Source organism: Microtus oregoni, unplaced genomic scaffold (genome assembly GCF_018167655.1).
Source record: "Microtus oregoni isolate MIOR12 unplaced genomic scaffold, Mior012 000064F_ref0000363, whole genome shotgun sequence".
NCBI lineage: Eukaryota > Metazoa > Chordata > Mammalia > Rodentia > Cricetidae > Microtus > Microtus oregoni.
The window spans coordinates 10,172,830-10,200,478 of NW_024543874.1; the positions used below are offsets into that span (position 1 = coordinate 10,172,830).

The 27,649-nt window shown below is 44.9% G+C and overlaps 3 non-coding genes and 1 pseudogene across 3 annotated transcripts; 1 reads left to right on the forward strand and 3 right to left on the reverse strand.

Annotated features, from left to right (window-relative positions):
• Window positions 1-1,797: 1,797 nt before the first annotated feature.
• LOC121439945 lies at window positions 1,798-3,024 on the reverse strand (annotated as a pseudogene).
• A 12,480-nt stretch (window positions 3,025-15,504) lies between these two features.
• Window positions 15,505-15,576, forward strand: Trnac-gca. Its single transcript has one exon. It is a non-coding gene; the product is annotated as a tRNA-Cys (tRNA).
• Window positions 15,577-18,149: 2,573 nt separating this feature from the next.
• Window positions 18,150-18,221, reverse strand: Trnac-gca. Its single transcript has one exon. It is a non-coding gene; the product is annotated as a tRNA-Cys (tRNA).
• Window positions 18,222-20,449: 2,228 nt separating this feature from the next.
• On the reverse strand, window positions 20,450-20,521 carry Trnac-gca. Its single transcript has one exon. It is a non-coding gene; the product is annotated as a tRNA-Cys (tRNA).
• Window positions 20,522-27,649: the final 7,128 nt, after the last annotated feature.

The window sequence follows — 27,649 nt, forward strand, 5'->3', positions numbered from 1 at the left end:
GGGGACTGACAGTAATGGAGAAACACGTACTTCTTCCTGTATTAGATTTTCTTTTCCTCTTTCTTTGTTCCTTTCTGCCTTCCTTTCTTCCTTCTTTCCTTTCTTTCTTTCTTTTTTTTTGTCTTTGACATAGGATGTCCTGTATAGCCAAGGATGCCCTTGAACTTCTGACCCTCTTGTCTCTACTTTCTTCCCTACCTCACCAGGCTTATGTGGTGCTGGGGTTCCAACTCAGGGCTTCATGCATTTTAGTCAAGCACTCTGCCAATGTATCTACATTCCCAACTGTATATTTGTGGTTTGGTTGTTTTTTATAGCCAGTTTCTAAGACCATGTGCATTCCTACCATTTCCCAGTATTTGGATATAACTGTGCTACTGAAAGTCTGTACTACAGGTCCTTTGATTTGGAATTTAGGGGAAACCAAAATCTTGTCTATTGAGTTCATGAATCAAAGAAGCCTTGGGTATTACTTCTCTTATTGCTAGGACAAAAGAACTTACAAAGGCAGCTTAAGAGAAAGATTTGTTAGTGGGGATGGTATCACAGTCGGAATGTGTGGCTCAGTTACTGTCCACCGTCAGAGTAAAATTAGATACTTCTGTTCAGTTAGCTTTCTCTTTTACTTTAGTTCAGGATCCATGACACCACCCACATTAGGGTGGGTGTTCCTAGCTTACTAACTGGACCTAGGAAATCCTCACAGACTTGCCCAGTATTTGTTTCCACAGTGGTTCTGCGTTCCATCAGGTTGACAATTGAGATTAACCATCAAACTCAATAGGATTTAATGTGGAACACAAAATCCTGAGCTGTGATTGGAAGCTGGGCTGGGAGCAGTAGGTGGCAGTGAGCAAGTTGGGCACGTGGGCCTAGGCAAGAGGAGAGCGTAGCAAATAAGCTCTGAGCCCCAGACCTTCTGATCAGAGGTGGAACACACTTCCCGGTCCAAGCCTGGCATGGTAGAGAGTGCCCAGCAGAGTCAGGCTTCCTCACTTGCATTTCCGGCATTGCCAGCTGCCACTCCCCCATCATGAACATGAAGCAGGCCGAAACCATAGCCCAAAGAGAAGAGGAATGCAGATGGACCGCAGCTATAGGCAGAGCCAGCTAAGCACAGCCTCGACCTGCTGAAGGGCGTCCACGGGGTGAACTATGAGAAGGAAGGTGATGCTTAGCACGCATGTGATTCCACTTTGTGTCAAGTTATTGTTGTGAAGGTGACTAATTACCTCAACCATGGTCCCCACACCTTCCCCCAAAACCCACCAAGTGCTGACTAGAAGAGGAAGAGGCTTAAATCTGTTGGGTTCAGAATGTGTGGATGGAGCAGATGTTCAGATTAGTAAGAGAACTCTCAGGAATGTAACGGCTGGAAATTGGATACCTAAGCAACTGATGGTGGGTTGCCAGTTTTCCTTGCCTACCAATGAGTAAGACTTATTGTTCAGTGTGAGATATTTTGCTGCAGTAACATTGGTGCCATGGTTTGGATGTGATTTCCTGAAAGGCTCATGTGTTGGAGGCTGCAGCGATGGCTGAGTGATTAAGAGCATTTACTATCACAAAAGATGTGTGTGCAGTTCCAGCACCCACATGATGGCAGTCGCAGGGAATCCAATGCTCTGTTCTGGCCTCCATGGGCACTTCCTACAAGTGCACATAAAGTCATACAAGCACACATTTACATGCATAAAAAGGAAATAAAACATCTAAAAAAAAACCCAACACAGCAATGTTCAAAGGTGGGGCTTTCGGGAACTGACTCCATTATGAGAAGTCTCACTTCATCAATGGTTAATCAACTGGTGGGGTGCTGGTAGGCAGGCCAATGGAGGGGGCCCAGGCATCGTCTCGTGTCAGGAGCCAATTTCCTCCTAAAATCATTACAGAAACCGTCACCCTGGGGAGTCTGCAGAGAACCCCACACCGTTAATTGTGTTAGGAATCATTCTATTGACAGAGCCTACCCCACACCCAAATTGGCTGTTTATGGAGAGCTATCTGTTAGCGGAACCCACCCCACATTCCAAACTATCTAGGGAGCTAGGTGTGTCAACTCTTGTGTGACTTCTTGGCCTACAGTGACCTGACTGAAGATAACCTCCTGCCTATGTGACCAACTCGGACCAAGTGACCAATGTGAACCACACGGCAAGAGCCCAGGCCCCTGTGCCCACCCCCAACTCCTTACCCTATATAAAGCTGTACCCCATCTCTAATAAACGGAGGCTCTGACAAACTTAGCATGGCCTCCTTCCTGTCTCCTAGCTCATATCTTACAGGTAGTGCATCTCCGGGACCCTGGAATAACTGAACTGCCGGGTGGGTTACTAACCCTAGACTGAGTAGCCCACCCAAAGGCAATCAACAGTCTCGAACCCAGTCTCTGTGTGCCTCTAGCTTCTGCTCCTCCTTCCACTGGCCGTCTTCCTCCTCCCTCCAGAGCTTGATGAGGTTGTCACAGCCACCTGATGCAAACTTCTTGATGTAATTGGGTTTCTGCCCTGATGGTTGGTCTATGAGGCTTCCAGGCACAACAGCAGGGGCCCAACTGACAGCGATACAGCCAATCGTGTGAGCGTTGTTAATCTTCTTCACTTCCTACTGACCTTCCCCTGTATAGGTCAGCAGGGAGATGGCCCTGTCGGAGCTCCCACAGGCCAAAATCAGGCCATAGTCGTGAGGGGCCCAGCATACAGAGTTCACCGAGGAGTCGTGTCCCGAGTGCTCATGAGTCTTCTCCCAAGTGCCGTTTTCTTCCTTCCAGATAATGACTTTCCGGTCATAGGAACAGGAAGCCAGGATGTTGCCATACATGGGGTGGGCCCAGGTTACCTGACATACTGGCCCTTCATGTCCTCTGAGGTCTGCGATGAGGATCTGCCCTCCGTTTCGCACATCAAAGATTTTGACGGACCTGTCCGAGGAGCAGGTTGCTAGACGAGTGCCATAATAATCCATCTGGGCATCATGAATCATGTCCTCATGAGAGGTGTCCACGGTGTTAATTACTGACACCATAGCTGTGAAAGCGGTGACTCATGGCCTCGGACGTGGCAGCACTGAACGCTTCGAGGTTTATTGTTTTTATTTTATGTATCTGGATGTTTTGTCAGCATGTACGTCTGTATACCACATGTGTGCAGGGCTGGCAGAGAACAGAAGGTGTCAGATCGGCTGTTAGCTGCCGTGTGGGGGCTGAGAACTGAACCTTGGTCCTTTGTAAGAGCAACGAGAGCCTTATTGCTCCAGTGCGCCCCTCTGATTTTTAGACAGGTCTCACTATGTATGCCTAGCTGACCTAGAACCCTTTATGTAGACCAGGCTGGCTTCAAACAGAGATGCACCTGCCTCTGCCTCCTGGGTGCTGGGATTAAAGGTGGCACCACAAATGCTTCTCTCTGATTGCCGCTCTTGCCTGGAACTTGTTTCAGGATTCTCTGGTGATAGCCCTAGTTTGACATGGAACAAGGTTACTATTGCTATGATGAAGCATGATGACCAAGCAAGTTGGGGAGAGTTTGTCTCACACTTCCACATGATAGTCCATCATTGAAGGAAGTTGGGGCAAGAACTCAAACAGGGCAGGAACCTGGAGGCAGAAGTCAATGCAAAGGCCATGGAAGGGTGATGCTTAAAGGCTTACCCAGCCTATTCTCTTATAGAACCGAGGACCACCAGCCTAGGATGACCCCACACACACTGGGTTGGGCCCTCCCACATCAATCATTAATTTTTTAAAAATGCCCACAGACCTACAGATATTATGGAGGCCTTTTCTCATTTGAGGCTCCCTCCTCTTTTATGAATCTAGCTGTGTCAAATTGGCATAAAACTAGACAACACAACTGACCTCTTGTCAGTTTGACACAAAAGCATACCACTATTAAGCCACAACCTTTCTTCTCTTGTTCATCCCCAAGATCACACATTAATAAGAGCATCACGATATAAAACATTTTACAAATTTGAAAAGTTACAAAATCATTCAAACACTTTAAAGGATGTTTATTTAAAAATATGCATTCTCTTTTAAAATCCAAAGTCTTGGTAAAACTCCAAAATCTCTTTTTTAAAAGTTTAGAGTCTCTCAGCTGTGGGCTCCTGAACAATCACAAATAAACTAAATACTTCCTTCCTAAGGGACAAACCAGGGCCCAGTTGCAATCTGAACAAAACCAAACAGAACTACAACAGTGTGAATAGCTCACTGCTCGATAGCTGAGACTTAGTCAGGATCGTCTCAGGCTGCCCCCTCTGCAGCACACAGCTTGTCTGCTAGGCTCCAGCTGGCTCCACTCCCCCACTGCTACTGTTCTTGGTGGTCGTCCCATGCGCATCTCCAAAGGCTGGGGTCTCTGGTGTACCTGAGGCTTCCCATTCACCAGTAGCCTCTCCTCGGCTCTCTAAATAATGCTAAGCCTGAGCATCTCTGCAGGATCCCTTTAGTCCTCAGCCATCAACTGCCACCGAGGCTGCGTCTTCACCAGTGGCCTCTCCTGACCTCTCCCAGTGCCAAGCTTCAGTGGCTCTCCATGAGCCCTGATGCCTTCAAAACCAGCACCACCTGCTGCCAGAGTGAGGTCCAGCCGTGGCCACCTCTGAACACTGCTTCTGTGTGCTGGCTCTGAGGAAACACTGCCCAGAAGAATTCACCTCGCTGCTGCTGCTCTCCTCTTATCCCCCCACCCCCACCCCCGCCAGTGTCTCAGTCCCAGCTGACCAGGATCAACTCCCAGCAGGGCAAAGATTTCACTTCAGTGGTCGCTTGTTAATCACAGCTGATTCTTTATTTAGCCCAGCTGACCAGAACCACCGATTCTCAACTCAAAATAGCAATCATCCTTGATAATCTTTAAGTAACTCTCAGAATTCCCTCTAGAACAGTGGTTCTCAACCTGTGGGCCGTGACCCCTTTTGGGGGTTGGATGCTCTTTTCACAGCGGCTGCTTACCAACTGCTTACATTAAAACAGCAGCAAAGTTACAGTCAAGCAGCAATGAAAAGAATTTCATGGCTGGGGGTCAGCACACCGGGAGAAACTGTATTAAAGAGTCACAGCATTAGGAAGATTGAGAACCACTGCCCCAGGCCCTCACAACTCACTTTTTTCCCAAGCTCCCACAGAACAGCTCACAAAGTTTTGAAAACTAGATGGCTGTTCTTGTATAAAGTTCCAAAGTCCTTCTACAGTCTGCCCCAAATCAACAGTCAGGGCTGTCGCAGCAACACCCCCTAACCTGGTGCCAATTTCTGCCTTGGTTAGGGTCACCATGTTGTGATGAAACACCGTGATCAAAACAACTTGGAGAGGAAAGGGTTTGCCTAGCTTATGCTGCTATATCACTGTTTGTCATCAAGGGAAGTCAGGACAGGAGCGCAAACAGAAATGGGGAGGGTGGACCTGGAGGCAAGAGTAGAAGTAGAGGCCGTGGGGGGGGGGGGGGGATGCTCCACATGACCCGTTCAGACTGCTTTCTTTATTCTCTTCTTTTTGTTTTTTTTTTTCAAAACAATCTATTTTGGTAGACTGGCAGAGGTGAACATCTGTTCTTTTATTTTTTTTATTTATTTTTTTTTTTTTTTGGTTTTTCGAGACAGGGTTTCTCTGTAGCTTTGGTGCCTGTCCCGGAACTAGCTCTTGTAGACCAGGCTGGCCTCGAACTCCCAGAAATCCGCCTGCCTCTGCCTCCCGAGTGCTGGGATTAAAGGCGTGCGCCACCAATTGCAATCTTAATTACTAATACTATCTCTCGTATCACAGAGCATGTAGTAAATATGCCAATAAGTGTACGTGCATATATGTGGGTTACAGGATGAATGTAAATTACAGAGGTTTTAGAAATAGCCTTAAAGAGTCTGTGTTGACAGGGAATGAACAGACCAGCTCAGCCTGCCTTTCTAGAGCGCTCAGGATCACCAGCCCAGCTGTGGCCCCACTCACAATGGGCTGGGCCCCAGTGACACACAAGGTCCAACAAGTCTGAACCTCCTAATCCTTGCCAAATGATCCCACAAACTGGGGACCAAATATTCAAATATATGACCTGTGGGACATTCTCATTCAGACCACCACAGAAGGGAAGTGGGTACCAGTCCAGAGGAAATGGCAGTCAGCTGTGCCAAGGTGGCTCAGAACTGGGCCCCACAGAAAGAAGCTGACGATGTCTAGAACTGGCAAGTGAGTGTGTCAGGGGTGTGACATCCAGGGAGTCGTCCTGAAGGTTTAGAATGTCTTTGAGACACAATCAGGAAGGTGGGAGGATAGCTCAAGGGTATATAGAGCATTTGACTGCAGATCAAGAGGTTCCTGGTTCAAATCCATGTGCCCCCTTGCCTGAATCTGTTTTGGATACCATAGAGCAGATACCTGAGGTAGTCATTAACAGAGAGTCACCTTACCTACACTTCCCAGTATGCCCCACTGAACTGTACCCTTTTGTGTTTTAAGTTCTTCTCAGGCCTGGTCTGTGTCCTTACCTCTGGTAGGAGCCAACAAAGAGCAGGTTATGAGACCCATCCGGGTCACGTGTACTCACACTGTTGCACGACTGTCCTTTGGTTAGTGACCATGGAGCTCACTCCCTCTGGTAGCTCTTCCTTATCACCCCCACGCAGCTCACCCTAACCTCCTACAGGGTGCTTCTTACTCTCAGCCCTCAGGGGGTCTTGCTTAGCCTCCCATATCTGTGGAAATACTTTAGTCCATGGCTTTGTCCCCTATTTGTGATAAAACTCTGAAGAACAAGAAAAATGTTTTACTGTCTCTGTTTCTGCAACCTAGATGACAGGGTTATAGAGTCTGAGTTATAACCACTGGACCAGGGGCCATTTCCTCACTGGCTCAGTGTAGGTGGAGACCGGATCCTGCATCTGGTTACAGAAGACAGTGGTGGCGAATTGCTGTGTGAGCATGTTAGCCATGGCTGTCCAGAGCAAACAGAACTGATAGGGCATGAATGTGAGTGTGTGTGTATTTGTGCAGCGAGGATTTTGGCAGGCAGTTTGAGACAGGGATTCTCTGTGTAACCCTGGCTGTCTTTGGAACTAGCTCTGTAGACCAGGCTGGCCTTGAACTCACAGAGATCCATCTGCCTCTCTCTCCAGAGTGCTGGGATTACACACCACCACTGCCACCGCCTGGGATTTTAAGAAGTGACTCACACAGCTGTAGAGAGAACAAGTCTCATGTTTGCAAAGCAGGAGGTGACAGGAAGATGGGGTCATCTCCAGTCAGCAGGCTGACCTCATCCTTCCCTAGGTCTTTCCTCCTAAGGCATCTACCTGCTGGTGCGGGAGACCCACCCACCTATGGAGAGTAGTAGGATTTACTCAAAGTCTACCGATTGAAATATACATCACAAACAAAACATGCTTTGACGAACAACACAGTTGTATGGTGGCCTCTCCGAGAGGGCCACATAAGTTACCTAATGCAATCGTCTTAAGTTCTTCCCACCGTGTGCTCCTAATTAAACCTGGGTGATGCAGAGGAGTCGTTCCAAAAGAGGCAGAGCTCAGTAATAACAAGGGCCAAAGACTGAGGCAGTATTGAGTGAGCAGCCCCAGTGGCTTGCTGACACCTGCCTTCCTTGAGTCCTGCCTGCTTCATAGTCTAGGCCATCAGTCTTCCATATTATGCCAAGAACTCATAGTCCTGTCAATGGTTACTTCTGTGTTTCCACAGATGTCTGTATTGAGGACATCTATAGCTTTCATGGTTTCACTTTCCTTGCTGACAAAAAGGCAAAGATTAAGAATGTGGAACTTGAGGGATGGCCGTGTGGATTTATGAGAGCACTGGGACAACTCAAGTTTTGCCCAAACCCACAGCTCTGTATTATTGCCCTATCAGCCAAAATAGCCCCTTCCATCTGAAGGCCAGCCAGGTGGGCTGGGGACTTGCTTTGCAGTAGAAAATTGCCTCATACTTGGAGACCTCAGTCAGAGACCTCAGTGCTCCAGCTGCCTCCAACTGCATTCTGCTCCAATGTCTGTGAGTGGCAGATGTTCTGAAACCATTTTAGCGAGCTAATTGACATCAGTGAATTAGAGAGAGCATGTGTAGAGGGGACTTTTACAAACTGTATGAAGTTAGAAGAGTGTAAATTTAAATAAGTCTAATCAGCATTAGGCTATACGCAATTACCCTCATGCTTAAAATGTCACAGCGGGGACAATTAAAAATCCTTTGTTCAGTGGAGTGAGACAGATCTGGATCCACAGGTGGTCAATTCAAACATAGCTAAGATGTGAGGGATTTCCTAGCATAATGGAGAGAGACTCTCTAGACTCTGGGGGCAGGAAGCCAGGGGACAGACTGTTGACTATAACTTACTCATCAAATCAACAGTACTGACTCTTTAGTCCCCACATTTGAAAGATGTCAAAGACTGTGTTCTTTGATGGCTGAAGGATCTAAACTTTAAACAAACGCCATCATAATATCCAGCCATGCTCTATAGATGTTCCCATTAGATTCCCCAAAGCCTCCTCCATCCACTTTCCTGACAGCTCTGTGCTGAGGGGAGATGCCTACAGCATGTTGGGATGACTAGAGATCTAGCACCTCACAAAATTTGTAGAGATCCAGTGCATTGGGGAACCTCAGAACACCCCATAAGAAAACACTGTTTCTACCTTTTCTGTCTCACCCCCTCCAGAGGGGTTTGAGGGACAACATTGGCTACTTTGGGATGATGTTCTTTACTGTCCTTGGGGGTTCATGGGTTCTCTGACAGATGAAGAGACTGTGACATCTCTGAACAGTTTGGTAATGAACCAACTAAACAAATTCCTTCTTTTGCCAGTATATCCTATTCTTTGAGTGATACGCCACCTGGGACTGCTGCTTTGCCTGGTAACCTTGCTGTCGGAGCTGCTTCCATCCCCTGCCCCTAGTATATGGTTGAGCATGTTCAGGAGCTGTCATGGTCTATTGAGCTGGTGTGAGTCACCCTGGCAAACAGATTTAAGGTATTGTCTGTTGTTTTGGCATCATTTCGATCCTGTATCAGTTCCTTTTGTGTCTCTGTGACCATTTTATCTGACTAAACTAACTTAAGGGAGGGAATACTTATGTGGTCTCATGGATTCAGGGGCTTCAGTTCTTCACAGTGGGAAAGGCATGGCAGAGTTCATGGAGACAGGAGCACATGACAGGCCCCTCACAGCAGGATGGAGCAGGAAATGAACAGCAAGGCAAGAGCCAGAACAGGTAGAAACTTCAAAGGCCTGTTTCTGCCAACTAGACCCCATATCCAAAAGGTCCTAAAAAAACAGTACCAAGAGCTAGGAACCAAGTATTCAAATCATGAGCCCATGAAGGACAATTGAAATCCCAACCATAACATTCAACTCTTGCCTCAGGATTTAGGATCATTGTATAATGCAAAGTGCCTTTTCCAAGATCAAGATTCTCTAAAGTCTAAATGATTCTAATATCATTCGAGAGTCCAAGTGCAGATGCAGTCTCACAGCTGTGAGTCTCTGTAAAATAGAAAAGAAATTAACACGTTTCTAATCACAATGTCACAAAGTAAACACTGTCATTTCGAAAGTGAAGGAGACAGCAAGCTCTAAACTCCACAGGACTGATGGTAGATGCCACAGCCCATATCTAGCATCTAGGGCACATGGTGGCAATATCAGTGCTGCAATAGGTTCCTCTTTCCAACCATAACCTTATTTTTTATAGCATGCATGGCCTCTATTGGGCCAGCTCTGCTCAGTGCCTGCAGGCTCCCCTGACAGACATCCAATGTTCCTGGCAACTCTAATATCCTAGTATCTCTGTTGCAGCTTAGGCTTCATCTTCAGAGCTTCATGGCTCAGCTTCTCAGAGAATGCCTCCAGAGATTTGACCATGCTATATATCGCCTAGTCTCAAAGGCTGACCTTAAAAACTCTTTCCTTTCCTTATGGGTGCAAGCTTCCATGATCCTATAACTCTTGCCTTCTTCATGCCCAAAAAACTAGAACCATGGATGATGTCAAGCTCTATTGTAACTTAAGTGGCAGCTGGGCCCTCCTAGGACCAGAATTTTCTGAGTCCAGTTCGCTAACTTCCAGAGGCAGTCCTTTGCCAGCAGAACACCACATTGGTTTTCTCTGCTGTAGGAAATTTTGCCAATGAGTCTTCAGTTTTATATCTGGAAACCTGTGAGCAGCAATGTCCTGCCTTTCAACCACTCTTCCTATAGTTTCACTGCAAAAATATATGCCTTCTTGTTTGCATAAAAACTATTTTATTTATTCTTTGAGAATTCTATACATGCTTACAATGTATTTTGATCATATCCACGCCCTTCCAACTCCCTTAAGATCACCACCAACATGTCCCTTCCCAACTTCATGCCCTCTTCTTTGATTTTATAGTCACTAATAGAATCTGATTAGTGCTCCCTGGGTGCAAATAAGTATGGGGCCATCTCCTAGAGAACAGGCAACCTACCTGGGTCCACACCACCAGAGTAAAGTGACTCTTCCTCCCTTCCACAGTTTCCATCAACTGTCAATGGCTCCTCAGATAGGGGTGGGGCCATCTACTAGAGAACAGGCAACCTACCTGGGTTCACACCACCAGAGTAAAGTGACTCTTCCTCCCTTCCACAGTTTCCATCAGCTGTCAATAGCTCCTCAGATAGGGGTGGTCCTCACAAGCCCTTTCTTAAGCCATGCTGGATTCTGGTATGCAGGTACCCACAGTTTCTATAAGTTCATAAGTGACATGACCTTGTCATGCCCAGGGAACATTTCACAGTTCCCCATCCTCCGCTCCTACATTATTCCTGCCTCTTCTTCCATAACGCTCCTTGAGCCTTGGGGGTGGGGGGGCTGAGATAGATAGACCATTTAGGGTTGAACACTCTAAATTCTTATTCTTGGCACTTTGACCAGTTATGAATCTCTGCAGTAACAGTTGCCTACTGGGGATAGGGGAGCAAAAAATCTTTTCCAACCAAAGACAAGACATAAATACTTAGAAGGAAGTTTTGACAGCATGATCCAATAGAAGGTTCTCCCCTAGGACTTCCTCAGCCAGGGTTTTATTTATTTATTTATTTATTTATTTATTTACAAAGTTTGCAGTACTCTACCTGCAAATTCAATTGGTAAGCAGTTGGTTGTCCTTTAGTGTTCCTGCTCCTCAGTGGTTCTAACCTCTTTAACAACATGGCTGCTTTGTCTGCCCTTGTTCTATCTGAAACTAAGTGTGTTCATACTAGACCAAACTAGAAGGGTTTTTATTGTTTTGTTTGCATCTCTTCACTCCGTGTTTTAGCTTCCTCACTGTAAACCTGGGTAAGAGCAGGCAGCATTGACCTCACCACAGCCTGGATGCTACTCTGTCTTATCATTTCCTCTACCAAATGAATTAGTTCATCCCTTTTTAATCCAGCTTTAATTAAAATTCAGGACATGATAAAAAAATACATGATTTCCTTGTTAGAAAGCTCCTGAGTAGGCCCCACAGTCTGTGCTCCCGTGGCTCAGCCTGACTCCTGGGGCTTTTTAGCAACTGTGTCCCGGCTGCTGTTTGGCCCAGGTGAGCAGAGACTGGGAGAGCACAGATGGCAGGCTTCTGAGGAGGGGAGCCTGCTTCCTGTTTTGGGACTGGTTGATGAGCTACTTAACGGTCTTCGACACATGTATTTTAATCATACATGTCAGTGTCTTAGGTGCCTGGGAGGAAAAAGAATCAAACCTGTCTTTGACTGTCAACATCTGTAAGCAAAGGGCTAAGGGGGAAAGTACCTCTGGGCTCTGTGTCTCTGAGCCAATTTTTCATTAAGAGAGATAACGCTTTGTGAAAATACATGCTCCTATGACTACAATCCCCTAATTGAAGGAGCTGAGGATCACCAGGGTTGGGAATGCCCTTTTTAATTGGTCTAGAGTGGTTTTTTAAAACAATTTTTGCTATATTAAAATTTAAATCTCTTATCAAATATGTCAAATCCATGAACTCATTGGAAATGTCAAACTTTTCTTAACGTATTATGGTGAACAAAAGCAGTTACATTAACCGGTCAATACCATAATTCTAGAGTGGAAACTAACAATAAACACACAATTTGTCATATCACAATTCTCTTAAATCTGTTCTCATCAAAAGAAAAGGAAAAGTGTCTCTGATAGGTGAGAGTCCAGTTGTAATTCTGCTTTTAAGTAATTGTCCCAGTCTCTGAGCAGCAGCAGCAACAAAAAAAAAAAAAATCCTTGGGCTACCCTCCTCATATTTCAAGAGGGGCTTCAGCCACTCCTTGTAATGATTCCTTTTTCCCCTGAGGGGAAAATTGAGGTCTCAGTTCTTAGGTTTATATTTCAACAGCGGATTAAATACCATACTGGCAAAATGAGCTCTGTGTCCCAAAGAGAAAAACCGTCAAATGTTCAGTCTGAGTTTCTAGTCCAGCTCCAAGGTAAACAGACTTACTGGGTCTGGAAGTTTGTATAGCAAGTCCATCAAGAGACTGGGAACTACCCATCGTCACCACGGTCTTCTCTCTGTTCTCGGACTGCAGCACGTTGTAGTGAGTCAGGAACACTGATTCAGGTATCCCTTTCCTCGGCCAGCCGCATGGTGGTACACGAAAGCCAGGATCATGAAATTAGGAACCTCTTTTCACTTCTTTTATGGCATCGTTAGTGGCTGTGATGTCATCAGGGTTAGCACTTCTCTGCTGAGTGTGTAGTCATCTCATTTAGCTTTTTTTTTTTTCTGTGAAAAAATCACAAACATATCCTTGACCCCAAATTAATACAGGGTCAGGTCCTTTTTATAATCTAGTGCAAGGGTCTTTTCACCTTGCCTTAGCAAAGGTCGCCTTGGTGTCATCATGCCAAAATCTGTCCACTGCAGATTGCTCATGGGCATCCATAAAAATGGCATGACTTATTTTCCTATTTTTGTTTTTTGAAGTTATGTTTTCAAGGAGCTATGGGCAGGCTCCACATTCTTTTTACCATCAGCAACATATGCAGCTCTTTCATTGGAAGAAGCACCTGTAAAACTTAGCATTACATTACATTATCATTTAAGGGAAAATAAAGGAATATCGCTGTGCAAATTGCAGCAATTGATCACTTGGGAAAAGATTATTAATCTGACCTTCAAATTGAGCAAACACAATTGCCCAAAAATCATTATTTTGAAATAATCAATCAATCAATCTTTTGCATTGATCATAGCAGGTTCTGTTCTCTGCCAAAATATCTGCTAGATTCCATCCCGCTCTTTTGTGTTAAGCAAGTTACAGCTTCAAAATAAGGGTTTAATATGTTAACTAGAGAAATGGGAAGGTAAAGTCATGGAAGCAGGCCATTTTGCCATAACACTGCTGTAGGAGTGAGTTTCGCCAAGGCTGATCATAGTTGATATAATGTACTTGCTGTTTCTGTATAGCAGACTCCACCTGCATGAGTACCTGTCTGGCAGCTTTTATAAGCTGTCTAGTGGAATTCGGATCACTGCTCCCTTTAAGAATTTTACTTAGTATCTCAAGACCTCCTGTAAGATATTTTAAATAAGGTTTTAGCCATTGTATGTCTTATTAAAAGTTTGTAAGCTATCTTTCTAATCCAAGTTGTAAGTCTTTCTAGCTGACAGGCTTAACTTGCTCATTTACATTTTCCCTGCTTGACTGGCCTGAAGCTGCAGTTTTCTGAGACTGCGTTTTTGCAGCTTGGCTGTCAGGCTCAGGCTAGGCTCCTAGCTGAAGCTGGGCCACACAGCAGGGTGCAAGTCATCTTTCCTCCACTGCTTGGCCATCCTGCCTGGGTAATTGGGACCAGGCAGCTGTCCCTCATGGCCTGCTGTGCCTGAGCACAGGCCATGCTTTTTAGCTTTAGCAGCCCCAGAAGAGGCCAGTGTCAGAGGCAGCTGACAAATTTACAGGCTCTCAGGTGTCCGCCATTGTAAGCTCTGAGACTACCTTGTGATACCACAAGCTCAGATGGGTACAGCCATGCTGATTTTTACTGGTTCTGTTTTTTTTTTTTTTTTTTTTTTTTTTTTTTTTTTTGGTTTTTTCGAGACAAGGTTTCTCTGTGGTTTTGGAGCCTGTCCTGGAACTAGCTCTTGTAGACCAGGCTGGTCTCGAACTCACAGAGATCCGCCTGCCTCTGCCTCCCGAGTGCTGGGATTACAGGCGTGCGCCACCACCGCCCGGCCTGGTTCTGTTTTTTTATTTTAAGTTTTACAATCATAAAATTAAGAGAATTATTGAATCCTCTCCTCTGTTGAAACCAGGGATTTATCCATTATAGGCTTCTTGGCTCATGGCCAAATAGCTTCAAATGTCTGAATTTCAACTCCTCCATTTTAGTAGACACCGTGATAAACACCATGGCCTTTTTAGAACCAGTGACTGATGGAGATAATTACAATGATCTTGGGTCAATGCTTTTCTCATGTCTGTGACAGAATGCCTGACAGGAACCACTTAAGGAAGGAAAGGCTTATTTGGGTGCATGATTTCTGCCAGCCACACTGAGGAAGTCATGGTGGAGGTCACGGCAGCAGGAGCAGCAGAGAAGACCAGGAAGCAGAAAGAGGAGACTTGGAGACAGGGACAAATGATAACCTTCAAGCCATCTCCCAGTGACCTGTGATGTCCAGTTAGAGCCTGTGTGTCTCACAGCCTCCCAGAACAGCTCTGCAATCTGAGAACCAAGGATTGAAACCCATAATGTGTCCACCAAATCCTAACTTTCCGCCCCCGCCTCCTCCAGGCTCATGTCTGTAATAATGCAAAGAACATTCAGTCCACTTCATAATCTTAACAGGCCCAACACTGTTCACACTTCCAAAGGCTCTTCTGAGACCCAAGACAAACCTCAGCTGTAAAATCAAATACAAGTTGTGTGCTTCCACAGTACTGCAGCCCACAGAAAACATTCCCATTCCCAAAGGAGGAACAAGAGGAGAGCATGGAAACACAGGACCAAAGCCAAGGAGGTCAGACATATTGTCATCCTGTGTCTGCTGGGAGCAGATCCTTCAGTGGGTTTTGTCCTGCCATGGGGCCAGACTTTTGCCAGAAGATCCCCTCAGCCCTAGCTCAGGGGCCATACATTGTGCTCTTGAAATCTCCTCCTGGGAGGGAGCCAGTAGCCTGGTGTACAGCCTGCAGCCTTTCTGGTCAAATACCTACCCTGGCATTGAGTCCCTTTGGGGACTCTGATCAGGCTACACACTTGCCACAGGATGGTACAAGAAGACCCTGAAGGAGCAGATGGATTTAAAAAATTCAAAACTCCATTCACTGGATTTGGATGGGAATTGTGGGAACCCCAGATGGTACTAAGGGAGAAAAACATTAGATCAGATAAAGGAGGCTTTGGGGGAATCCCCTCAAAGATCAGAGAAGGGAGAACTTGCAGTCTATACCAAGACCAAAGGGAGCCTAAGATGAGATGGGAACCACAATACTTAAGAATCTTAGAATGAGAGAAGGCTACCTGGTTATTAGTGCTAATCACAAGCTATGTTACAACGGGGGTATAGCTCAGGGGTAGAGCATTTGACTGCAGATCAAGAGGTCCCTGGTTCAAATCCAGGTGCCCCCTAATATTATTGCTTTTAGGCCACCTGCATCAGCTATGGTCCCCCAACATTTAACATTCTATGCTAAGAAATAAGAGGAAGGCAAGGTCAACCCAGTGATGTACAAACCCAGCAGGACTTGTGCAGTGTTTGTGCCTGTCTTATGGCTCGAGTCAGTCCTTGATGTTGTAGTCAGACCTTCCAAACCATCAGGACCTTTGTTAAACAAGTTTGAACTTGAGCTTGGGTTCTGCAGCTGAGATGCTATGTGACCTCTAGTGGGGGAAGATTCATAGTAAACCTGTGGTTTGAGGAGCCTAGGCTGGAGCTCAGCAGCAATCGGGGAGCCTTCTTCTTAGTTGAGAAATCCCTCTGGATCTGCATTTGGATCCTAAGACAACCCCTCCCTATTCTTCCAAGTGTACTGACCTGAAGATAAGAGGTTTTCTGAGACCATGAGATTGGTCACTGGATTTGGCATCAGGCTCTTCACAAGCTCAGCCTAGCAAGACCAGTGCCATGAATTTGGCCTTGGAATAAAGAAAAATCTAGAAGATGGATAACAGAGCAAAATTCCAGGAGTGTTCTAAAGGATGATAATGGGCAGGAAAGAATCCAGGACGCACACCGAGGTCATGCCACACAGCAAGAGCTGATTCCAAAGCTAGTGTCCCCCACTGGACACAGGAAGAGAAGGCACTAGGCATGGCTTAGGAGGTCTCGCATGTTCAACTGAGGGGTTAGGAGGCAGCCAGTGACCAGAAGAGGAGTGGTTTGGATGCAGAAGCTAGGCTACAATATGGGGCCTAGCCTTTGATAGACAGAACTCCTAAGGATTATAGGAAGAAGCCCAGAGTGGATAAATAGCACCTGATGGAGGAAGGTCATTGGTTAAGTAATAAAGAAACTGCTTGGCCTCATAGGTTAAAACATAGGTGGGAGGAGTAAACAGAACAGAATGCTGGGAGGAAGAGGAAGTGAGCTCAGAGGCCATGCTCCCCTCTCCGGGGCAGACGCAATGAACTCTGACCCAGGATAGACGTAGGCTAGAATCTTCCCGGTAAGCACACCTTGGGGTGCTACACACGTTATTAGAAATGGGCTAGTCCAGGTGCGAGAGTTAGCCAAGAAGAGGCTAGATATAATGGGCCAAGCAGTGTTTAAAAGAATACAGTTTCTGTGTGATTATTTTGGGTAAAGCTAGTCAGGTGGCGGAAGCACCCCACTGCTCCACACAACAGGCAGCCCACTGCTTATTACTACAAGCACCAGTGATAGAAATTGCTTGGATGAGCTCCAGCTTGGTGGAAGAACATTTAAATGTAGGTCAGGAGCTTCATGATACAAAGTCCTGTGTGTGTCTGTGTCTGTCTTTCTGTCTATCTCATTCAGGTTATAATGAGACTAGTACTAACTAAACTAGAAGTCTTTGGGACCATTTCATAAGAAGACCCAGCTCATCAAATCTTTAGGGACTGAGCAGCAGATGTGGCCAACAGGTTATATTGTGGGTCCAGGCTGGGTTGGCAGAGAGCTAAACTCTATTTTTAATAAGGTGAATATGTTTAGACATGTCTCATAATCATGACCTGTTTTCAAGCCTTACACTATAGGGCATCAAACAAACTTGGAGGTTTTCAGTTCCTACTGGGATCATGGGAAGATCTTGTTTAAAAAAATCAGTCCTTGCCCTACTCAGGAGCAGGAGCAGTGAGGTGGGTCCTGTGGATCTTTATTTCCTTGCAGGCCCACCCTCTGTCATCAGCATCTCCCTCATTTGAACCTGTGCTGGATGGCCCAGCAGGACAACCAAGCCTCACATTCTTCTATAAATCTTCAAGGAAACTTTTCCCATGATGTCTGAGGCTGTGGGTGCTGCATATAGAAGGTGCCAGGCATTAGCAGCCCTTAGGTTGTCACTAGACAGGAAGGTGAGCTTTTAAGGACAGATCAAGTTTCTAATCCAGATCTTGTTTCCTAATCATTGATGTGACCTTGATTTTTTCTTTTCTTGCTTTTGATTCTTAGCCTGTTAGCATGTAGGGCAGAGGGAAAGAAGCCAGAAGCTCAGGACTAAGTCCTCTAAGAAGCCCTAGGTGACTTCCATCACCATTTCTCCCTAGAGAGCCTCCTAGAACCCTGTTCTTCCCCTATCCCCAGGTCTGAACAGGGTAAGGCATAAGTGCATGTGACCATTAAACCTGCAGTAGCCCAGGAAAGGAGCTCCAGACTTGGGACACAGAGCCTGCAGCCTAGCATGGTGGAATCAGAAACCTGATAGCCACTCCATTGCCAGGGACACAGTGCTCCAACTCAGGAGGCAAGAAAAGAGATGACCAGCTTCATCTACAGATTCCCAGCATCTCTCTGGGAGCTTTTCAACAACCCTAGAAATTCCCAGAACAGAGTAGAACTGAGGGATACAGGAAGCAAGGATCCATGTCTTAAAACCTCTAACAGGTGCATCTAAGCCACCTGAGTGATAGTGAGTCTGCCCTTGTACTGTGGATTGGAGTTTGGTATACTTCATCATTCTCTTTCAGGTGCCCTGGTCTAAAAGGAAGACAATACAGGATGCACTTCAGAGACAAAAGGTAGGGGGCACCTGGATTTGAACCAGGGACCTCTTGATCTGCAGTCAAATGCTCTACCCCTGAGCTATACCCCCACTTATCTATAACCTCTCATTAGTACCTCTTCAACCATGGCACAGCCCCCAGGCTGCCTACATGTTTATAATCCACTGTGGCCTCTCCATTCTAGAAACTAGAAATCATTCTTTACTACATACAGCTTGCCTTCCATTTTCTCCAACCTAAACCTGTACTCCTCAGCACCCCATCCCTCAGGGATACCTCTCTGTGGAGTCCTCTAAGTCACACATTGGTCGGGACAGGAACAGCTCATCCTTTCACACTCAAGGCCTCAGAGGGTGCTCCTGTTGTGAGGTGTCAGTCCCTATCCATGTTGTGCACACAGGGACAAGTAAGACATTTCTTCTCTTGAGACAGTTTCCAGGTAAATGACTGACAAAGGCTTTGAGGAGTTCAGCGAGAAGAAGTGCCGTGGCTGGCTGACGGGAGATTATACACCACTATAGATGTGATTGAGATCTGTGTTGTCCCAGCACTCTCATAGAGACACGTTACCACCCCTGAAGTCCCATTCTTCCTGACCCACTGGCCTGTTTTCAGCAAGGAAACCAGGGAAGCTGAAGATGCTCCTCACACAGACAACCAAGGATCAGCCTTTGCTCTCTGTCTTGGCTGTTTTTCATCATCAGTAACTGGAGGCCAGAAAGCCTAACAGTCCAGCTAAGATGGTCCTGTGTTTTAGCCTGTGTGAGGACCAGGCCATGCATTGTGACATTTGCGTATGTCCTGTGCTGAGTCAGCAGGCACCGGCAGTGATCTCTGGAAACTGCATAGTGATCTAGGGGAACTGAGGGTTAGTGTCACTCACCTTGTTCTAGAAGATCTGGGATTCTCCATTCCATCCCCTGGAGTCTACTGTATTGTGGCGTTTTGAGTAAGAATGACCGCCATGGGCTCACATGTTTGAGCACTCGGTCCCCAGTTAGGGGAACTGTTTGGGAAGGATTAGGACGTGTGGGCATTATTGGAATGCCCTTGTTGGGGAGGTGTGTCACTGGGGCTAGACTCTGGTTTCAAAAGCCCACACCAGGCTCAGCCCTTCTTCCTCTCTTTGCCTTCAACTTAGAAATCCGATGTGAACTACTGCTCCAATGCCATGCCTTCCACTATGCTCCCTGTTGTGATGGTCATCGATTCACTCTCTCTGAAACTCTAATCAAGCCCCTAATTGAATGCTTTCTTTTATGAATCTCTAGGTCATGTGTCTTTTAACAGCAATAGAACGGTAACGAACACACGGATTTTCATTATCTTTGGGCCCAGAGAGGCCTGATAACCAGCATCGCTTTATGCACTTCCCTGAGGATCTTTCATGTTACCCAGTTTGGTTCCAGTGGCAGTTCTTTGTTTAAATAAGAGCCTATCTCTGGTTGGTAGTGACATAGAAGGCCACCATTGGCGGGATTGCAAAGGCCTCAAGATGAGGCAGGAAAATAAACAGGACCTAAGGAAATATGGGACCAGGTCTTCAGTCAGTCCTCTTGCCTTCTTGTCTGAGAATGATACGATGAACACTGGCCTCGGTGTCATTGCCTGAGTCAGCCAGCTCCAGGATGTTTCCAAATCTGTCCTCCTCTCCATGTGACTCACTCAGCACTCACAGCCTTGTTTCGAGACACATCACTGACAAGCTCAAGGCACTATCTGTGGTGCTGGACAATCCATGCTGTCAGCTGACGAGGTTGTGATGCCCAGACGTTTGGGCAAACAGCAGTGAAGAGGAAGCTGTGAGGGCAGTTTCAGTCAGCAGATTTTAAGTAAAGCCCATTAGATCCTACGAGGTGGGTGGGTCTCCTGTAGCAGTTAAAGGCCTGGGAGGAAAGAGTGGTGTCCTAGAAAAATATTGACCTCAAGACCTTAACATGTTGCCTCTTCCATGTCTCCTTCCTGTATTCTGTCCTACAGAAATCAGACTTTCCTACCCCACCGGGGGGAGGGGGACAGGCACTTCTTAGAACAAACAAAACCACAAATACACACACACACACACACACACACACACACACACACACACGCACACACGCACTGTCAATTCTGCTTTCTCTGGGCAGCCATGACCAATGTGCCCAATTTAAACATCTGCCACTGTTACCTTTTTTTAACCAAAGGCAGGACTCTGCCTCCACCAGAAGTGAGCCAGTGAAAACCAGACTCAGCCCTACAAGCATGACACAAGTTTTCAGTAGATTGAGACTCTCCTGAAGGGCATGCAATCAATTCAGTGTTCATGGGGAAAAAAGATAGGGGGCACCCGGATTTGAACCGGGGACCTCTTGATCTGCAGTCAAATGCTCTACCCCTGAGCTATACCCCCACCTGCTTATAAGTGTCTAATAAATATTCTAAACCTGTATGGCTACTCCCTGACAGTCACCATCTGGCATGCGTACTTGCCAGGGCTCTGCCATTATCTGCTTCCTCCTAGGATGCCCAGCCTTGAGCTAACTCTGTACACCTCACTACCTCTTCTTCCTGGCAGTCACTATCCCGCCCTAGTTCCTAGTTGAGACATGGGCATTAAGTCATGGAGGTCTGTACTAGAGATCTTTCAGACTCAACTAAAAGGTCCAGATGCAGAGATCTGACTGCTCAACTGACATCTGAAGATAAAAAACCTGGGCAGGACTAGAGGAAAGAAAACTTTGCTCCTACCCAAAAACTATTAAACCTGACTCGCTGAGAAAGGGACCAGAGGATGACCTCTATTTCAGACAAGCTCAGGGGATGGCTCTGGCTCACGGACAGTTTCAACTAGTGGTTTAATCTGCTCCCATCCATTGTACAGATATGGTTAAAATATGCAGAAAAAACAAATGATTTATGACCATAAGCAGAGTCCACATTTAGGGGGAAGAGCCTCTGCACCAAGCAGCCCAAGGCAACAGATCCCTGACTCCCTTCCTCTCCCCTTTATCCCTTTCATTTCTCATTTGAAGAAGGCTTCAGTTCTGTCCTCTGAGTTGTACCTGCCTCCTGTTTTTACTGTTGGGATTCACATCTCTTTCCTGTGCTTTGCCATATACAAGGACCCACAGGACTGTGAGGGTTCCTCACTTTTAGTGAGATAATCACAGTGGACAGACCTCCTTCAGGTGGGTCTCAATTCAACCTCCAGCTTACACTGTCCTTCCTGTAGACCCTAAAGGATTTTGAAGGATTAGGTCTTTATTTTCATTCTGGTTAGTGGTGCTGTCTAAATGCTGATTTTTTTTTTGTTTTTATTGAGCTATATGATTTTCTCCACTCCCCTCCCTTTCTCTCCTCTCCCTCCCAATGTTCCCAATTTACTCTGGAGATCTTGTCTTTTTCTTCTTCTCATGTACATTAAATCAATGTATGTCTCCCTTAGGGTCCTTTTTGTTGTCTAGGTTCTCTGGGATTTTAAATTGTAGGCTGTTTTTTTTCTTTTTTTTCTTTTTGTTTATTTTATTTTTTTTGTTGCAAAAAAAAAATTTCCCATTTCCCTCCCCCTCCTCACACACATCGCCCCTCCCCCACTCCCCTCCCCCTCTCTCCCTCCCCCCACTCCATTCCCCCTCCCTCTCGAGAATGAAGATGAAGAGCAGTCCAGATTCCCTGCCCTGCGGGAAGTCCAAGGTCCTCCCACTTCTATCCAGGTCCAGGAAGGTGAGCATCCAAACAGGCTAGGCTCCCACAAAGCCAGTTCATGTATTAGGATCGAAACCTAGTGCCATTGTCCTTGGCTTCTCATCAGCCTTCATTGTCTGCCATGTTCAGAAAGTCCGTTTTCATCCCATGCTTATTCAGTCCCAGTCCCGCTGGCCTTGGTGAGCTCCCAATAGATCAGTTCCACTGTCACGGTGGGTGGGTGCACCCCTCGTGGTTCTGACTTCCTTGCTCATGTTCTCCCTCCTTCTGCTCCTCATTTGGATCTTAAGAGCTCAGTCCGGTGCTCCAATTTGGGTCTCTGCTTCTATCTCGATCCATCGCCAGATGAAGGTTCTAAAGTGATATGCAAGATATCCATCAGTATGGCTATAGGATAGGGTCATTTCAGGTTCCCTCTCCTCAGTTGCTCGAGGTACTAGCTGGGGACATCTCCCTGGACACCTGCGAGCCCCTCTAGAGTCCAGTCTCTTGCCAACCCTAAGATGGCTCCCTTAATTAGGCTATATATTTCTCTGCTCCCGTGTCCACCCTTCCTTTATCCCAACCATCCCATTCTTTTGCTTTATGTCTAATAGCCACTTGTGAGTGAGTACATATTATATTTGTATTTCTGGGTCTGGGTTACCTGACTCAATATAATGTTTTCTAGATCCATCCATTTGCTCGCAAATTTCAAGATGCAATTTTTTTCTGCTGTGTAGTACTCCATTGTGTAAATGCACCACATTTTCCTTATCCATTCTTTGGTTGAGGAGCATTTAGGTTGTTTCCAGGTTCTGGCTATGACAAACAATGCTTCTATAAACATAGTTGAGTGCATGTCCTTATGGTATAATTGAGCATCCTTTGATATATACCCAAAAGTGGCATTGCAGGGTCTTGAGGTAGGTTGTTTTCTAATTTTCTGAGAAATCGCCATACTGATATCCAAAGAGACTGTACCAGTTTGCACTCCCACCAGCAAAGCAGAAGTGTTCTCTTTATCTGACAACCTCTCCAGCATAAGTTGTCATCAGTGTTTATGATCTTGGCCATTCTTACAGGTGTAAGATGGAAGAGTTGTTTTGATTTGCATTTCTCTGATGGCTAAGGATGTTGTCCTTAAGTGTCTTTCACCCGTTTTAGATTCCTCTGTTAAGAGTTCTCTGTTTAGGTCTGTACCCCATTTTTTACAGGATTATTTGTTCTTTTGATGACTAATTTCTTGAGTTCTTTCTATATTTTGGAGATCAGCCCTCTGTCCAATGTGGGGATGGTGAAGAACTTTTCCCATTTTGTAGGCTGCTGTTTTGTCTTGTTGACCATGTCCTTTGCAATACAGAAGCTTTTCAGTTTCAGAAGGTCCCATTTATTAATTGTTTCTCCCAGTGTCTGTGCTACTGGGGTTATATTTAGGAAGTGGTCTCCTGTGTCAATGCATTCAAGTGCACTTCCCACTTTCTCTTCAGTGTAGTTGGTTTTATATTGAGATATTTGATCCATTTGGATTTGAGTTTTGTGCATGGTGATAGATATGGATCTATTTTTATTCTTCTACATGTTGATATCCAGTTATGCCATTTGTTAATATGCTTTCTTTTTTCCATTTTATATTTTTTGCTTCTTTGTCTAAAATCAGGTGTTTGTAGATGTGTGGATTGATATCCAGGTATTCAATTCAGTTTAATTGGGCCTTCTGTCTGTTTTTATGCCAATACCAGGCTGTTTTCAGTATTGTAGGTCTGTAGTAGAGTCAGGGATTGTGATGCCTCCAGAAGCTCCTTTGTTTTACAGGATTGTTTTGGCTATCCTGGGTTTTTTGTTTTTCTATATAAAGTTAAGTATTGTCCTTTCAACATCTGTGAAAAATTTTGCTGGGATTTTGATAGGCACTGCATTGAATCTGTAGATTGCTTTTGGTAAGATTGCCATTTTTACCATGTTAATTCTACCTACCCAAGAGCATGGGAGATCTTTCCACTTTCTGGTGTCTTCTTCAATTTCTTTCTTCAAAGATTTAAAGCTCTTGTCATACAGGTCTTCCACTTGTTTGGTTAGAGTTACTCCAGATATTATATGTTATTTGTGGCTAATCTGAAAGGTGATGTTTCTCTGATTTTTTATCAGCCCATTTATCATCTGTGTACAGGAGGGCTACTGACTTTTCGAGTTAATCTTGTATCATGCTACATTACTAAAGGTGTTTATGAGTTGTAGAAGTTCCTTGGTAGAATTTTTGGGGTTCCTTATGTAAATTATCATATCATCAGCAAAGAGAGTTTGACTTCTTCTTTTCTGATTTCTACCCTTTTAATCTCCTTTAGTTGTCTGATTGCTCTAGCTAGGACCTCAAGCACTATGTTGAATAGATATGGAGAGAGTGGACAACCTTGTTTTGTTCTTGATTTCAGTGGAACCACTTTGGTTTTCTCTCCATTTAGTTTGATGTTGGCTTGCTGTATATTGCCTTTATTATGTTTAGGTATGTTCCTTGTATCCCTGCTTTCCAGACCTTTATCATGAAGGGATGTTGTATTTTGTCAAAGGCTTTTTCAGCATCTAATGAGATGATCACGTGGTTTTTATTTTTCAGTTTGTTTATATAGTGGATTATGTTGATATATTTTCGTATGTTGAACTATCCCTGCATCTCTGGGATGAAGCTAACTTGATCATGGTGGATGATTTTTCTGATGTGTTCTTGGATTCGGTTTGCCAGTATTTTAATTAGTATTTTTGCATCAATTTTCATGAATGAAATTGGTCTGTAATTCTCTTTCTTAGTAATATCCTTGTGTGGTTTGGGTATCAGGGTAATTGTAGCCTCATAAAGAGTTTGGCAATGTTCCTTCTGTTTCTATTGTGTGGAACAATTTGAGGAGTATTGGTATTAGTTTTTCTTTGATTTGTAGGCTTTTTTTTTTGCTTTATGTCTAATAGCCACTTATGAGTGAGTACATATTATATTTGTATTTCTGGGTCTGGGTTACCTGACTCAATATGATGTTTTCTAGATCCATCCATTTGCTCGCAAATTTCAAGATGCAATTTTTTTCTGCTGTGTAGTACTCTATAGTGTAAATGTACCACATTTTCCTTATCCATTCTTTGGTTGAGGGGCATTTAGGTTGTTTCTTTGAAGGTCTGGTAGAAATCTGCATTGAAACCAGCTGGTCCTGGGCTTTTTTTTTTGCGGGGGGGGGGGGGGAGACTTTTGATGACTGTTTCTATTTCTTTAGCTGTTGTAGCTCTATTTAATGTTTATCTGGTCTTAAGTGATATTTATTCAAAAAATTGTCTGTTTCCTTTAAGTTTTCCAATTTTGTGGAGTACAGGTTTTTGAAATATGACCTGATGATTCTTTGTATCTTATTGGATCACCGTGGCTTGAAGCTAGAATTCAACAGCAATACTTGTTCCCACAAACACATGGAAATTAAACAATGTTCAACTGGAGCATCAATGGGTCAAGGAAGAATTAAAGGGATAAATTAAACACTTCGTAAAATTCAATGTAAATGACCTCACAACATACCCAAATCTATGGGACACAATGAAAGCAGTGTTAAGAGAAAAATTCATATCACTAAATGCCTACATAAAGACGTTGGGAAAATCCCACACTAGTGAGTTAATAGAACATTTGAAAACTCTAAAACAAAAAGAAGCAAACTCATCCAGGAGGACTAGATGGCATGAAATAATCAAATTGAGAGCTGAAATCAACAGAATAGAAACAAAGAAAACAATATAGGGGATCAATGAGACAAAGAGTTGGTTCTTTGATAAATTGAACACAATAGACAAACCTTTATCCAAACTAACCAAAATGCAGAGAGACTATGTCCAAATTAACAAAATCAGAAATGAAAAGGGGGACATAACAACAGACTTGGAGGAAATACAGAGAATCATCATAGCAATAGAAAAATAACGGACACACTTGATAAACAAGGAAGACTAAACCGAGCTATTGGTGGACTAAGACCTAAGTTGCCCCAGCGCTGTCATCAGTCTGGACCTCCACTCCTGAATGTGCGTTATTTCTTAGCCATTGACCTATGTTAGACAAGGAAGTGATGGGAGCCAAAGACACACCTGGTGTGGAGCCTGGTGGTTCTAGTATCAGCCTTTTCTCTCCTTTTCAGATGTTTCACCGACTTGGGCATCCTGGGCTAATGGAAATACAGGGCAGTTGTTAGCAGGAATGTGAGGTGTTCATGGCTCTGCAGGGAAGCTTGAGAACCCAGGTTCACAAAGTGACTGAATTCTGAGAGAAGCCATAGGCCAGGACTTTAATCAGCCAAATCAAAAAGCCACTGGTGGTAGTGGTGGGCAGGGGTGGTGCACACCTTTAATCCCAGCCCTAGGAAGGCAGAGGCAGGCAGCTCTCTGAGTTCCAGGCCAGCCTGGTCTACAGATTGAGTTCTAGGACAGCCAGGGATACACAGGAAAAAAACCCTCTTTCAAAACAAAACAAAGCAAAAAGAAGCCAGTGAAACTTCACGGTGAATACTAGCCTCAGCTTCTGGCTCCCAGCATTGCTGGATCTCTGTCACATCCAGGATTATTCTCTCTTCTCTGTGATTTTCTCAGCACTAATCAGTTTATCAAGAGCATGACACTGGCCAAGGTTAAGATGATACCTTTCATACCGGTTAATTTTATGTGACCCTTTGGTGGGGCCATGTGCACATGTGTTTAGTCAAATACATCCACATTAGCTGTGAAGGCACATTTTGGTTATGAGCAATGTTTCAATCAGTAAAACCAATAACCCTCTGTTGGAGGGAGGGCGACTTGCTGGTTCCCAGCTGCCCAGCTAGCTTACACCTGAAATAATCACACAGAAACTGTATGAATTAAGTCGCTGCTTGGCCCATTAGCCAACTTCTTATTTATTTATTTGTTTATTTATTTATTTATTTATTTATACGGTATCCTGCCTATAGGCCAGAAGAGGCACCAGATTTCATCATAGATGGTTGTGAGCCATCATGTGCTTGCTGGGAATTGAACTCAGGACCTCAGGAAGAGCAGTCAGTGCTCTTAACTGACTGAGCTGAGCCATCTCTCCACCCCCCATTAGCCAACTTCTTATTGGCTAACTTTTACATCTTAATTTAACACATTTCTATTAATCTGTGTATCGCCATGTGACAGTGGCTTACCAACTAAAGTTCCCAGCGTCTGTCTCCGGCAGCTCCATCACTTCTCTCTGACCCCACCTTCCTCCTCCCATGCTGTAGGCCAAGCCAGTTCTTTATTCATTAACCAATAAAAGCAACACATAGAGAGAAGGACCTCCCACACCAGCCCTCCATAACGTCAGTGGGCCTCCTGCACCATTTCTAAACGCAGGAGGAAAGACTAGTGTCTCTGTGGTAGAAGGAATTTGGCTAGCAGTTATGTGAAACTCCATCTGCTGTGCTACCTCTTCCTGGTGTCCTTCCTACAGACATCAGAATTAACTTTGAATCAGGGCTGAAGAAATTTCTCAGTGGTTAAAATCACTGGCTATTTTTTCAGAGGACCCAGGTTCAGTTCCCAGAACCCACATAGCAGCTGACAATGGTCTAGAATTTCAGTTCCAAGGGATCCACTGCTTTCTGTATGTGTGTGATGCACAAACATACATACCGGCAAAATAAGATAAAAAAATAAATCTTTAAAGAAAAAAGAAACTCCTTAAAATCTCTATTTCCATAGACACACAAGCAGACTCACACGTATAACCTGTCCTGTTATCTGTGGACAGCTGTGGCTAACATACCCCCATCCACACAGCTGCCACTGTCATCTCCTTAATCAGTCCCCCAGGACTGAGCCTCTA